Source organism: Pelophylax lessonae, assembly GCF_965119305.1.
Source record: "Pelophylax lessonae genome assembly, chromosome: 1".
NCBI classification, from domain to species: domain Eukaryota; kingdom Metazoa; phylum Chordata; class Amphibia; order Anura; family Ranidae; genus Pelophylax; species Pelophylax lessonae.
Window position 1 is genome coordinate 219120179 of NC_138768.1, and position 15935 is coordinate 219136113.

Here is a 15935-nt window from a genome sequence, read left to right on the forward strand (position 1 = left end):
TGTGTCATCCGGTCCATATGTCTGCATATCATCCCATCCGTTTGCGGATGAGATACGGACATAATGTATGTCTATGGGGATTGCGGATGTCAGCGGATGACACCGCTGACATCCGATTTTGCTTCCTTTCCGTTTTTTTAAACGGAAGAAAAATAGGGTTCTGTTCCGTTCCAAAAAACGGAACATAGCTGAAAGGATAGCTGGTCATCCGCTGACATCCGCAATCCCATTGACATGCATTATGTCCGTATATCACCCGCAAATGGATGGGGTGATATATGGACATACGGAACGCCCGTGTGAAAGGGGCCTAACAGTGATTACTAATAATAGACCTGGTGAACCACACCTCTTTACAACTGTGAATAAATATACATCAACTCAAAATTAATGAAAATGTCCTCAGTGCAGAAATAAAATAACTGGTGGTCTCGATCATGTATCTCCCAACACTGTATAAGACTAATACTGACTGGTGTTGCAGTGGTCCAATGTGATGGCACCTCTGTGTGTGCTATTCCCTTGCCTCACAGCTGTAATGTAACAGCATAGATAGCACTCCTAGGGCAAGATGTTGATAGTGGTAGGAATGCCTGTAAGGAATCTCCTAGTACAACCTCCAGTGGTACTACTCTAAAATTGGTAGTGTCAGGTCCAGTCAGCGGAGGCCCACTGTGTGGCCCAGATATCAGCTTAATATATAATGTATAAAGAGAGGAAGGCTCCACATAGTGTGACTCTGTATCCAACTTTTATTTATAAATGATTAAAAACACTCACTTTTTAAAAACAGATACAAGACAGGTACACCACGAGCCATGAGTTAGTTCTCCGGCAGCACTTCCCGTTCCGCCTATCAAGCGTGGTCCTGACACGTAGCGTCACGCACGCGTGACTTCATCAGGGGATGCTGATAGGCTTTTGGATATGTCATTATATAGGGGAATGTCTTAGTTAGTATTGGTGGACATTTTGTTGTGGTTCAATGGGATACACTGGCGGCCATTTTCCTGTAGTCTCCTGTTCAGCTATATTATATAAGCTGGCCAAGCGGCCATTTTCTTGTAGTTTCTTGTTCGATTTTGTATAATAAAAATATATACAGTATATTGCCCTCCTTTTACTTGTAGTCTATCGGCAAGGGTAAAGAATAAATCAAACAAGGGCCGTATTTATAAAAGGAGCCAAAACAACCCGACCTACACTTATGTACTGTTCACTAGCGATCACTATTGGGATAGATCACAAGTAACAAGCAGTGCATTTCCAAATGGTGATTACATCATGCCGATGATATGGGGTAAACTATATATAACAGTCAGTGCCACCGCAGGCAGTAAAAATAATTGATAAAAACGTAAATAATAAAAAAAATTATAAACAATATGAGAAATTTTATAAAAAAGTGTATATATTAAAACATATATTAAAAGGACACCAGAATTGTTGCAGGGGTTACAGAAAAAAAAAATAACAATCATATATACGAGTATGAAAAATATTCATACAAATCATAAAAATAGAGAGTATTAGTAAAAAACACAATACGCAGATGAAGGTATATCAGTCTGCAAGGTGAATAGCCTAACAATAATGGTATACAGTACATAACCATCCCCTAGCCCCTAAAAAACAGAAGAAGGAATAGATAAAAGTGAGAGAACAGAGACAAATCCACAGGAGTAAGGAGAAGAACTGTAACATCTCTAGAAATAATACATTAAAAAAATATAATAAAAAAAGGGGGAATAAAGCCCTTAATAAAACGGGGTACCGACATATAGAGATATCATAAAGACTCAGGTAGCATCAAAAAATAATGCTATATGGCTAAAACTAGATACCTGGACCGCTCACTCGTAATTTATCAGGTGATGTAGAGTGACGAAAAATATGAAGCAAAATAAGTAAAACATTCTGATATGAAAAGATATTTTAATCAAAAATCATTGATAAAGCAGTTTTGATGTGCTGATCGGTGCATGCGGCAGTCATTTAGTTGACCAATTTATTAGTGATAGCGTGGGGTTATTTTTTATACATTATACCATTATACTGATCCCCCTGTATAGTTTTTAGTGAAGCAGCTGACAGCCGCTTCTCCTCCTCCCCTTCTCCCTCTCCCGCAGCTGTCAACTGAAAAGATATACAGGGAGATCAGTGATTGCAACTGTCCCCTCCCACCACACAGATCACCCCCCACTGTCTCCACCACCAAACCAATTATCCCCCACTGTTCCCCTGTGTCCTCCTCCTTCAGCCCCCATGTCTTCCTCCTCTGGCATCCCCGGTGTTCCTCCTCCAGCCCCTGTGTACTGCTCCTCCAGCCCCCCCCTCTTGTCCCCCACAGCCAGCTTCCCTCCTCTACCCCGGGCTGCTGTGTGGGATGTCAGGATTGACAATGGAGAACGGATCGCTCCTGTGTTCTTTCATAGCTAAGCATAGCACACTGTGTTTACTGTGTTTCAGTTTATGGATGAACAGAAAGGGACTGGGGAATCTCTGTCCTCAGTCCCTTTCTCTGTCTTAAAGGGGAGATGTCAGGGGTCTATTTAGACCCAGTGGCAGCCCGTCCATTAGGGGTGCAGGGGCGCCGCCCCCCCATTTATGCATCCGGCCCCCTAATCTACATGCAGGGCGCCAGACGCATGCATTCCAATGAGGTTTTTTTTTTTTTTTTGAAGCACGTGATTAGAGCCAGAGGCTCTAATAGGCTTCAAGAAAGGGTGGGCTTGGGGCCCAGATTCTCACTTGCACATACTACCTACCTCCACACACTTGTCACACTGATTTTCCTCCAAGCAAACCAGGAAGCTGGTCGGGAGACCCCTTTCCCGGTTGGCCGAAGGGAGAAGCGATGTTATTGGCCAAGGAGGAGGAGGGAGGAGAAGCATGGCCAGAGCACTGGAAGCACAGACTTTCCCACCAGCTGCCACTGCCTTCGAGGATTGCTCACTCACAGCGGCTCAGCCATCCAGTACCCAGGCCCGTTTCTACAAGGCAGGCAAACCAAGCAATTGCTTGGGGCCCCGAGCTGGCCTGGGGCCCCAAGACAACGACTGGTTAGGAATAAATGCAAGGACACTGTGTAAGGCTGTGAGCGCCCCTTTGATCGTCAATGCAGTAAAGTGCAATGACACTGTTATCGGGATCTCCCTCAAGGGGCCCCTCTCTGCCTCAACAGGTTTGTAAAAAGTCTGATAAGATCTGCAGACACAAGAGAGATCCCTGGCCTACCAGCTAGACTTTATGCAGAGCATGGACAGTGCAGACTGACAGCTCCTACTGTATACAGATAGCAGGGCTCTAAATGCAATTACAATTCCTGCAGCCAGTGTGGATGAGTGAGGAGCAGATAGCATCAGGGTGAGTAGCTGCTAGGACCCTCTGCTTCTACATCTGCCAAGTGCTGACAGGTCTGAAAACTTCTTTCTTTTTTTTTCTATCTCCCTTCTAATCTTAGTCTTCCTATGTCTCTTTTTGTTTATCTGTCCCCCTCCTCTCTCTCTCTCTCGCTCTCTCTCTCTCTCCTTTCTTTATTATATCTATATCTATCTATCTATATCATATATGTAAATATATATATAGATAGATACTTAAACTGTATGGCTATGCTGTGGTTCCTGTAGGCTTTGCGTGTGTGCGGGGGGTCGGGGGGCCTCCATGTCCATTCTGCTTGGGGCCCCCAAATTCCTTCAAACGGCCCTGCCAGTACCCCCTGGCTCAGACAAGAGAGGTAGGAGGAGGGGGAGAGAGTAATCATGGGCAGGACATCTGCCTCCTAAGGTAAGGAGGCCATCTCTCCCCTGCAGGAGGGGGGGTGTTGTTTTTGTTGGTTTGCCCCCCAAAATTATCCTGCACCAGCCGCCACTGTTTAGACCTCTGATATCTCACCAAAGCCCACCAACAGGGACGATTAAAAATAATAAATAATCAATAAATATTAAAATGTTCAATTGGAAAAACAAAAATGATAAAAATAAAATTGTAAAAAATAATATAAAATAAAAAACTACTGGCACCCCCCTGCCTTACAAACACTGTTCACTGCCCCAACCCCCCCCCCCCCCAAAAAAAAGCATTATGAAAAACAAATTGAATCGTAAAAATAAAACACTACTGACACCATCCACTGCTCAACTGGCACTATCTACTGCCCTATTGACACTGTCAACTGCCCCGTACCGACCCCCACCCCCTTCCCCAGAAGCACTGTCATTTAGATATTTTTTTTTTTTCAAATTAAAAAAAAAAAATATTAAAAACAAAATTGTAAAAAAATAATAGAAAATATAGGAATAAAAACTATTCACTCCATATTGACACTGTCCACTACACCGCTCCCCCCCCCCCCCCAATCATTGTGGAAAAAATAATACAAAAATAAATTGTGAATAATAACCCAAAAAATGTAATTGTAAAAAAATAATAAAATAAAAAATTGACACTGTCCATTGCTCTACTCACACTGTCCACTGCCCGACTGACACCATCCACTTGCCCCCAAAAAGCATTTTGTGAAAAATGAAAAAAAAAAAAAAATACTAAAAAACTAAATTGTGAAAAAAAAAAGATTTATTGACACAGATCATTGCCCTACTGAAACCATCCTGCACTTCTTACCTGCACAGTCTAAACTCTTACATACACTCCACATTCCTCACCTGCACATACTACCCACCTCCATACACTCCGCATTCCTCACCTGCACATACTACAAACCTCCATACACTCCACACTCCTCTCCTGCACATAGTACCCACCTCCATACACACCACACCTCCCTCCTGTACATAATTTCCACCACCATACACTCTGCACTCCTCTCCTGTACATACTACCCACCTCCATACACTCCACACTCCTCTCCTACACATAGTACCCACCTCCATACACACCACACCCCTCTCCTGTACATACTACCCACCACCATACACACCGGGCTCCTCTCCTGTACATACTACCCACTTCCATACACTCCGCACTTCTCACTTGCACATACTACCTACCTCCACACCCCTCTCCTGCACATACTACCCACCGTTGTTCACTCTGCACTGTACATTCCCTATTTAACATTACCTTAACACATTCTGCACTATGTAGGTAATCCCAGACTCGATTAAACCACACCCCTTTAAGCCACGCCCAATAGTTAGTGCAATTTAAGTGGGCCCACTTTTTTATCTTGCACATGGGCCCACTTTTTTATCTTGCACATGGGCCCACTGATTTCATGATACATCCCTGAGCATGAGCCAAGGGCCTCAGCAAAGCCTGTGAAACTGAGATGTGAGAGAAGAGAGATGCTACAGATGGGCACAGCTCTGGATCAAGTGAGGACTTAGGTAAGTATAAGAGGGGGGGGGGGGTGGACGATACTGCTACCTAATTTATTATTTATAATGCAGGGAATGCATTAAGGTAAAAAATGTTTAGGCTTTAGAACCACTTTAAGTCAAAGAATTATATCTCATTATTCTCACTATAGTTCTTATATGAAATCAATCTATAAATCACCAAAACACATTCTACTCAAGAAAGGCAAAATTTTCCTTCTAGCCTGCCAATCAACTACAGCATGAATTTGTGTACTATTAGTTGTACTTACCATTATAAGGAGTAATGATCACCATATGTCATGTGCAAACGATCACATTTATTTTACTAGAAGCCCCCGGTGTTAATGGAAGAAAGAGCTTTCCTTATGATTCTGTCACTCCCGTGTCTATTGCTGTGGATCGACTGGTTGTTAAATGCCCCATAAATCTCTATGTTAATGTTCTGGGTGAGTAGCAGTGTTTCTGGAAGGATGTGTTAAATTCTTGCTTAGAAATCTTTACACACATTCCCCTGATATAAAAATAAAGCATGGTTTTTCTTTTTATAGTACAAATGTAACTGAAAAGAAGGATAACTCACATAATGAGGAGCAAAAGGTTGCAACATATTTTGTTGGTGATTACCAATCAATTTCTTATAGGAGTTCATATAGGAGCCCAGTGTAGCCAACTTTAAAACCACTAAGACAATTCCTCACCCCACACATCAGCCAGGGAATGCAGATTGTAGTCAGTAATGATTAGCTATAAATCCCGGTATCCAATGTGAGATATAAGAGGTCTGATGGGGTCAGAAGATACTCTCTCTAACAGTTACAGTCAATAAAGAATGCCTGATACTTTGTGTCATGAAAATTACTTTTTTCCCGTAATTTATGTGGGGAAATGACAAATATAAAATTGCTGGTGCTAAAGTCTCCTGACCCTACAAAGACTGTTCTGCAGTGCCTTCTAGAATAGTTTTATTTAGATAAACAAATCCTCTACTAAACATTAAAAGACCATCTAAATTAGGATATACAATTATTTGCATACTTTAATAATGAAAAAGTAAAGTATTTTAAAAATTTCCAAAAAACATCACCGTGTGCTCTGTGCCTTGGTCTTTTGTTTTGTTATAGCATCATTGCCTATGATCATCTCACTACTAATTACTAGCGATTGTCACACATTACGACATGCTAAACTCCATTGTTGCCTATATGTAACAATAGCTATCTATTAGTAGCATGCCAATCACAGGTAACAATCACTGTAGCAAAAATGACCCATTTGTGCCCAACCTTAGTTATTACTCCCAACAATAATATTGGTAAAAATTGGCTAGGTCAGAAATGTGTCTACTTTTTAATGAATTTTTTCTTTCCTTTTCAGTTTGCAAGACCTGGGCCCAGCTGGCTTTATACTAATGTTCTGTAAATGGATTTTCCCTCCATTTGTGGCAACTACTGAGTAATTTCTGAGGTGGACAATCTAAACATTAAATTTCTTGGCTTATGGATAAAGATATGTTTGGGTTTCTGTCGCATGATCCTCAGTATACATTCTTTTTCTTTTTGTCACCTAAACTGTATATAATTTTGGTACTACCACTAAACTGAAGAAGGACAGAAGCTCTAAAACATGTCAGGTTGGTAGGATCCCAGAGGTGTTTGGAGAGGGTCTGTGTATGTTGTTTCCAAGTAACTTTTTGACATATAACATAACATGTTGTTGGTTTTAAGAGGTAGAGTGCAAGTGAAACTGCTCTTTGTTTCACCAGGCTGAATACCTACTCATCTTGAATTGGAGGGTTTGGTTTATTATAACCAGCTGATGCATTTTCGGTGTCCTAATGAGAAAACCTACAGTGTCTGCATCATTTTAAAAGTGAATAAATCTTGGGGAGTATCTCTCCAAAACCTACATTTCTTTTTCAGTGGGTGCCTAAAATCTGAATTTAATCTTAGTGTAGACTTCTTGGAAAATCAGTGAGCCAATCACACCAGCAGGAAATTAGATTTCTAGAGGTATTCTGTACACCAACTGATAAACAAAAAAGACAATAGACAAAATAGTTTTACCGAAAGAATGAATCACACTTTATGTGAAATTGGCAGAAGCATGATTTTTGATGCTAATATGCCAACAATATACTGGGAAGTGACAATTATGACAGCATGCTATCTCCAAAAGCACTTACCCAGAAAAGCAAAATAGAAAATTCCATATGAACTATGGGATGTAAAGAATATTAATCTGAGACATATCAAAATCTTTGTAAAAAAAAAACACAAGTATATGTTCCTTACTAAAAGTGTACAAAAGAAAACCTTACACTCAGACTGCATTCACACATGGGCATTTTTAATTGCAGGCAGAATAGCAGCAATTCTGCCCGCGATTTTAAAACGCCCAGGTGTGAAGGACAAATCGCACATTTCATTTGAATAGCACCTAAAAATGCATTGCGGTTCTGCCGCGATTGTCACATGATCAATTGCAGTAAACTACATGGCGTGAAGCATGTCACCTAAAAAGAAGCTCCTGCATTTTTTTTGAGTGACAGGCTGCACGTGATGGGGTTTTCCGTGATTTTTTTGTGTGACAATTACAGCAAAACCACATTTTAGGTGCCATTCAATTGAAGGGCATCTGAAATGTGCGTTGTGCGACTTGTCATTCACACCTGGGCGTTTTGAAATTGTGGCCTGAATTTTGGCTATTTTGCCTGCGATTCAATGTGCTCATGTGTGAATGCAGCCCTAGCAAGGCTACATTGAGTCTCAAAAGGGTTTCAATAATTCCACATCCAGACAATTTACATGGAAGTTAAAGTGGATGTAAACTCACATATACCCAGTGAAGTGAACAGCCTCAGATGATAAACATGGATGAAACAAATCTCACTGCATAAGTTGTTTTTTTTTTTTGTATATCTGCTGTCTTCCGCTTTCTACACTGTTTAGAAAGTGAACATCGTATTAGAACCTTTTTTTTCCTGTTCCAGGACTGGGTGTGGAGTCTTTGCATACACTGTGTGACAGCTGATTGGAGGAAAGGCACACACCACCCCCCCCCCACCACATAGGCAGAGGAAGGTAGAAACATGCAGAGCTGTGCTGTGAATAGACCAGCTCTCTGCTAATCTGTCTCTATGCACCCACCCAGCCACAAATTTCCAGATGCTTTTATCTCCTGAAGTTATCATGCTAATAACAGAGGAAAGGAGCAGCAGAAAGACATGGGACTTAATGCTTTGAAAAGAGATAAGTAAGCACTACAGATATATGTCCCTAGGTCAACTTTCATGAATGGGGTTCACATCCACTTTAAGGTTAGAAAAAGACACAGGTTCATCCTGCTCAAACTATGTATGAAAAGCATTGTTAGACGATAAAATAAGCACCGTCTGAACAACAACCTGAGCAAGAGTCCCCACCAGTTCGAAGTAAAAGAAACACAACATCACTGAAATTGAAATTGGTCTCAGTTATTTATCCTCTTAAAGGGAAGAAGCTCAAATACTGGCAACCTCAGTCAGAAATAATATGAGATCCAATACGTGTATCCCAGATAGATGCTTGTCATATATAGCTCACGCAGTACTTACTGCAAATTCAAGATTTGAAATTAACATTAAAGGCGGTCCCTGGGTTACAAACATCCGACTTACAAATGACTCCTAATTACAACGGAGGGAGACAACAGGAAGTGAGGAGAAATCTACTCCTAGGAAGGGAAATTCCCTCCTGTAAGAGTTATCATGGGAAAAAGGTTTCTCCACTGAAGCTTTATCACTAATCCTTGTTTCCACAACAATCCAACATTTTCAAAATCAAATTTTCATAGGGACAGAAGGTGGGGTGCAATCTTCTGAACAGGGGCACAGCCAGCAAAACAAATAGTACAGGGGTATTACCCTTCCCTATGCTATCCAAAAAACGTAAAAAAATGATTCTTTTTGCTGGAGCTAAACTTACCTGTTCCGACTTACAAACAAATTTGACTTAAGAACAAATCTATCTTGTTTGTAACCCGGGGACTGCCTGTATTTGAAAGTGGTAACCTAGAACTTATACGATATGGACACGGATTGGGCAGGTGACTCCAGTATAATACTTGTAAAGAATGAAAACATCAATGCCGGGAACTGAGCATATTGATGTCAGACACCATTACCTCTGAAACCTCATGGAAAAGAATGTGATTGTGTTTGAATACTCTGAAATTGATACGATGATTGTAGATACCATGAAAAAAACACTACCAAAGTCAACGACTGAAGCACCTTCAAAGAAGATAGGACTTACATGAAAAGTAGTTGTTGTGGGGGGGCTAGCATACTGTTTCTTCAAACATACATACAACAACCATTTTCATATATTATACTGTGATTAGTAATTCTGCTACCAGGTGGTAGTGTTTAATGCTTGCATAATATAATGTTCTCTCTTGTGGATCTATATAATTATGATGTCATTTCCTGTCTCTGCTCCTATTGTTTTCCATTAAAAAAGAGGGGCTCAGCCACATATCCAGGAACATATTGACAGGTAAGAGTGATATCTGCATCATCTCTCCATTGGTTTTCTTTTTAAACACAATGTACTTCAGCTTTTCCCAGTTGTGTCAGGAGCTGTAAAGCTTCGTGCCAATGTATGTAGAAGACTGAATTTAGCAGTTTTAACCTTCAACACCACAAATATATTTTCTTCTTTATTGTAAAGTAATTATTTGGTGCTGATAGACATTTATCACTGTGGCAGTGCTATCTGTGTGATTTCTTTTTCTGCTTTTCCAAAGAATGACAGCGCTGTGCATGTCATATTGGCACACAAATCATTCCATCTCATAAAACTGCTGTATAATTCTTGTCTGCAGCTAATCTAGAACTTGTTCCTCTTCAACAATTCCTATTATTTCAGAATTGAAGAACACTATAGGCTTGTTCATAACACAATGCACATAAAAATGCATAGAAAATGCATGTGCGCTGACATTTGCTTTTAATGCGTTGTGCTTTGTTTTACGATGCATTGAACTGTATTTGTGCATTCATTTTTTTTTTAATGTACAGGCCAAATCAAAGGTGAAAATTCTAACATCTAATTTTAGTATATAAGGTGCTTTGTAGAGCTGCAGGATTCTGGATATCTCTGGAGATCACGATTCTCTCACGATTATCGGCGTAACATTATCTTTCACATTCTACAAAAAAATTGGGACAACTTTACTGTTTTGTTTTTTTAAATTAGTAAAAGTGTATTTTTTCCCAATGAATTGCGTTTGAAAGACCGATGCGCAAATACAGTGTGACATAAAATATTGCAGGGACCACCATTTTATTTTCTAGGCTCTCTGCTAAAAAAAATATATATATAAAGTTTGGGGGTTCTAAGTAATTTTCTAGCAAAAAATACAGATTTTAAAGAGTAGTTCCGCCCCCAGAAAAACATTAAAGTCACCAGCTACACATACTGTAGCTGCTGACTTTGAATTTTTGGACAGTTACCTGCCCTTGAATCCAGCGATGTCAGCAATCCAGCCAATGCTTTCAAGCCTTGCGTCTTAACGACCGGTTTCCTACTGTGCATGACAAAGCGGGCTGCTCATTCTGAATGGTGTGGCGCTGGGTGAAGGATTAGGGGGCCCTAGACTTCTGACATACTAAGCCACGGCCGATTCCGCCATGCCAAATGTGGTGCCGGAGGGGGGGAGCAATCAGATAAGCAGAAGTTTCATTTTGGGTGGAACTCTTGCTTTAACTTGTAAGCAGCAAGTGTCAGAAAAAGGCTTAGTCTTAAAGTGGTTAAACTGCCCTCATTTACGGACCCAAAGTTCATCCCTTTGATCTAAAAGAATGAAATGATACAATGTTTATAGGTATCTAACAGAGCTGAGAAATGTTGATAAACATTTACCGGAGGCTTTTTTTTTTTGACAGCTGTGAGGGAGCAGAGAACGGCTCTGCACTGTATGACTCGTGGAAATGCCAGATTAAAGTGATTGTGAAGTCAAACGTTATAATTACCTCCTCTGTGCAGTTGGTTTTGCATAGAGCAGCCCGGATCCTCCTCTTCTCGGGTCCCTCATTCCCGCTCCTTGCCCCTCTCTCCTATTGAGTGCCCCCACAGCAAACAGCTTGCTATGGGGGCACCCAAGCTGAGCTGCAGCTCCATATGTCCATTCAGACATGGAGCTACCATTCGGCCCCGCCCCACTCTCTCCTGATTGGCTCACTGATTTTGACAGCCGCGGGAGCCAATAGCACCATGGCTGTATCTCAGCCAATCAGGAGAGAGAGTCCCAGGACAGCAAAGGGACTCGTGGACATCGCCGGAAAGAGAGGGGGCACAGGTAAATAATAGGGGGTGCTGGGGGGGGGGCTACTACACACAGAAGGCTTTTTATCTTAATGCATAAAGATAAAAAACTTCCTGAATTTACAACTCCTTTAAGATCCTGAGGGAGGTTGAATCGAGATTGCAATTTTTTAACGATTAATCATGCAGCTCTAGTGCTCGCCCCTGTATGGTGCGAACAGGGCACATAGAAAACAATTGCTTCTATGTGTTTTCCTGTGCTGAGCCTGTGATGATCAACATGGATCGCTGCAGCTCAAAAGATATTGGGGATTATTTACTAAAGATGGAGAGTGCAAAATCTGGTGAAGCTCTGCATAGAAACCAATCACCTTCCAGGTTTTATTGTCAAAGCTTAATTGAACAAGCTGAAGTTAGAAGCTAATTGGTCACTCACAGCTGCACCAGTGAATGCCTTAGTCAATGCCGCTCCCCAGACCATGCCCCCTAAAGCCTTTCGCCCCACCTACCGGGGCTTAATCATAATCTGGTTGAATGAAAAAACTGACTAATATATGGGCTGCCTTAGTCTCCTCTCACTTTTTTCACTGGTAGTCAGTATAGGAACTTCCTCTAGCCCATCTCTTCACAACTTTCTGCCATTTTCTCACGCATTTCAGATAATTGGTCCATATTTACACACATAGTTCATGATCGGGTCCTTTACCCAGTTCTCGACCGTGCACGGTAGCTTTACTGCTACAGAGCGGACCGGCTGTGCAGAATCACGTATCTTTCGGGTAGGGGGCGCATGCACAGGCCTGGCTGTGCTGTGATCAGCGGGTGCCAGCCAATGGATGACCGCCGGCACCCACTAATCAGCAAAGAGAAAGACAGGACACAGCTCTGTCTATGTAAATAACACGAGCCTCTGTCCTGTTAGTGGGGATGTGCTGTTTTTTGTTTCCCTGCAAAGCAAAACCAGCACATCCCTTATTAAAAGCACTTCACAGTACACATATAAACACTGGTTAGGCACACCTTCAACCCTTTGATTATCCTAGATGCTTAACCCCTTTCCAGCCAGTGTCTTTAGTACGGTGACAGTGCATATTTTCAGCACTGACAACTGTATTAGCGTCACTGGTTCCCACAAAGTGTCAGTTAGTGTCAGACTGCCCTTCATATTATCAAAGTCCCGCTATAAGTCACTGATCGCCGCCATTACTGGTATAAAAAAAAATTTCTATTATATATACGCCATAGTTTGCAGACACTAAAAGGTTTGTAGAAACCAATCAGTATATGCTTATTGGGACTTTTTTTTTACCAAAAAATTGCAGCAGAATACATATTGGCCTAAATTTATGAAGAAATTCGATTTTTTACATTTTTTATTGATTATTTTTTATAGCAGAAAGTAAAATATATTGTTTTGTTTTTTTTTTTTTTCAAAATTTTAGTTTTTGTTTTTTTTTCAAAATTATAGTTTTTTTTTTTTTTGTTTTGCACAAAAAATAAAAAACCCAGTGGTGATCACATACCACCAAAAGAAAGCTCTATTTGTGGGAAACAAATTATACAAATTCAATTTGACTACAGCGTTGCATGACCGCGCAATTGTCAGCCAAAAAGCAAAAAATGGTCTAGTCATGAATGGGGGTACATCTTCCAGAGGTCAAGTGGTTAAACCATTAATATCTTAATATATAATATTTTCCATTAGTAAGTAGAGGTATGTTTTCATGTGACAGAGCAATACAACAAAGTTCTGTAGTATCATATTGTATGACCTAGCTTCTGAACTTTAACTCCTGCAAAGAGTAATCGACTTCCATGCAGCATATGAAAATTCACATTATCACTACCATCCTAATACTGCATATTCCCTAAAACTATGCTAAACTATGCTAATTAATTAAACCAAACAGCTTTGAGTAGCATGATTGATTGCACAAGCTGTCTTTTTCATTATTTCTAGCCAAAAGCACCATCGTAGAACAAAGCAAGTAAATGTATTGAGGTTGATTTACTAAAGGCAAATAAGTTGTACACTTTGCAAGGGAATTCTCCCTTAGTGAATGTGTTGAAAAATAATTTTGCAAAGAATATCTAATCAAGTGGAAGGAAAATTGGAGACTTTTTTTTTTTTTTTTTTGCTTGCACAGGATTGGATGATGGAAGTCAACGGGGCTTCACCTCATGCACTAAGGGAATATTCCCTGGCAAAGTGAAAATTTCCTTGCAAATCAAACCACCTTTTTGTCTTTAGAAAAATCAAACCCATTCTAGCTATCTTAGCTAGTTGTGCAAAAAAAAATATAATATTATTATTACAATATATAATATTGTATATACTGGTGGTATATACCCACTCCTGCCAGACAATGTGATAAACAATGGTGCGAACAAATGTAAAATGAAATACAGTAAATATGGCAGCTGCTGAGCCAACCAATAGGTAAGTTATGATAGAAAAAAGACTCTACCGGGTATAATACTCCAAGCAGATTACAGCGCTTACTAATGTGTTCAGTGCACCATATACAACATAAACATATCAAAATAAAATTAGCTGTGCAACATAACAAATTAAAATATCTGTGCAACACCATATACTTCTATGATGCATGAAAAAAAAAAAAAACAGATAAAAGAAAAGTCATAATACGGTCACAGAGGGAGTTTTCTTTCCTTAATGAACGGTCTTCTTCCCTTTCATCATTCACTTGGACTTTTCTTTTTTCAGTTTTTTTTTTTTTTTTGTTCATGCATCATAGAAGTATATGGTGTTGCACAGATTTTTTCACTTGTTTTGTTGCACAGCTAATTTTATTTTGATATGTTTATGTTGTATATGGTGCACTGAACACATTAGCAAGCGCTGTTATCTGCTTGGAGTATTATACCAGGTAGAGTCTTTTTTCTATCTTAGCTAGTTACCTATCCTTCCACCATCATATCCAACAATTACAATATATCCACTTGCGGACCGCTCGCCTGCAATGTACTGCAGACAGGCATCCCGGGCAGGCAAATTGACATACTGATACATCGCTGCCTGTTTCTGGGCGTAGGGTGTGCATGGGTGCCTCTCCCTGCTGACACCTTCTGTGATTGTGATTGAGTCTGTCAGTAGGTCCAGGCCAATGATTCATAAGTCCAATCACAGCCTAGAGCCCTGGGTTAACAATCAACACATGGCTCTATACAGAGGGGACCATCTCTATGTTTCTTATCTCTGCAAAGCAGGGATAAGAAACAAAAAGGTCTTTAGTAAAAATCAGCACACATTACACATTGTGAGGCACACATTTAACCCCTTGTTTACCCTAGATGTTAACCAGCACAATGTGTTATGAAGTGGCTCTGCAGCTTACTAATGTATTTGCTAATGTGTGCAAATGAAACCCCTGTTTTTAACGCATACTGTTGGACAGGATAATTTGGTTGGCTGCAGGTGGACGGTAAGTTGAGCTAGGAATTTTCTTTGGTTTTGTTTGACATGCATCGCCCTTCCATGTGCTCCTTGCTGAAAAAGCCAGTTAAAGGTGGGGCAGTGGCCATTTGTGTGTATTTACTTCAGGGGACATTGTTTTTTATTTTTGACTCTTTTTTTTGGTGAATGGGTAGGGATTCTATGTACCCCATACTCATTCACATAGGTGGGGGCAGGGATCTGTGGGTCCCCTTGTTAAAGGGGGCTTCCTAATTCTGATAAGCCCCCCTGGTCCACAGACCCCTACAACTACAGGCCAGGGTTGTGGGGAAGAGGCCCTTATCCCCCATCAACATGGGGACAAGGTGCTTTGGGAGGGGGAGGGGGGGCCGAGCCTAGCGTAAGACCTCCTCTGTAAATCTAAAATGGTAACCTGTAAAAAATTTTAAACTGCAGCCTATAGAGATTTTGAAGTTTGACACCAGACCAGGAGTGTGTGCAATTTTAGAGTGTGACATGTTAGGTATCTATTTACTCGGTCTAACATCATGTTTCACTTTATACAAAAAATTGGGCTAACTTTAGTGTTTTTTTTTCTTTTTCTTTTTAAATACAGTGTGACAATTAAGAAATTGCAATGACCACCATTTTATTCCCTAGGGTGCCTACTAATAAATATATATATATATATATATATATATAGATATAGATAGATATAGATATAGATATAGATATATATATATATATATATATATACCTTTTTTTTGGGGGGGGGGTTCTGAGTAATTTTCTAGCAAAATAAAATTATGATTTCTACATGTAAGTCCCTTTAGAACTTTTTTTTTGTCACAATTTTTGTCAGCAGGCAAA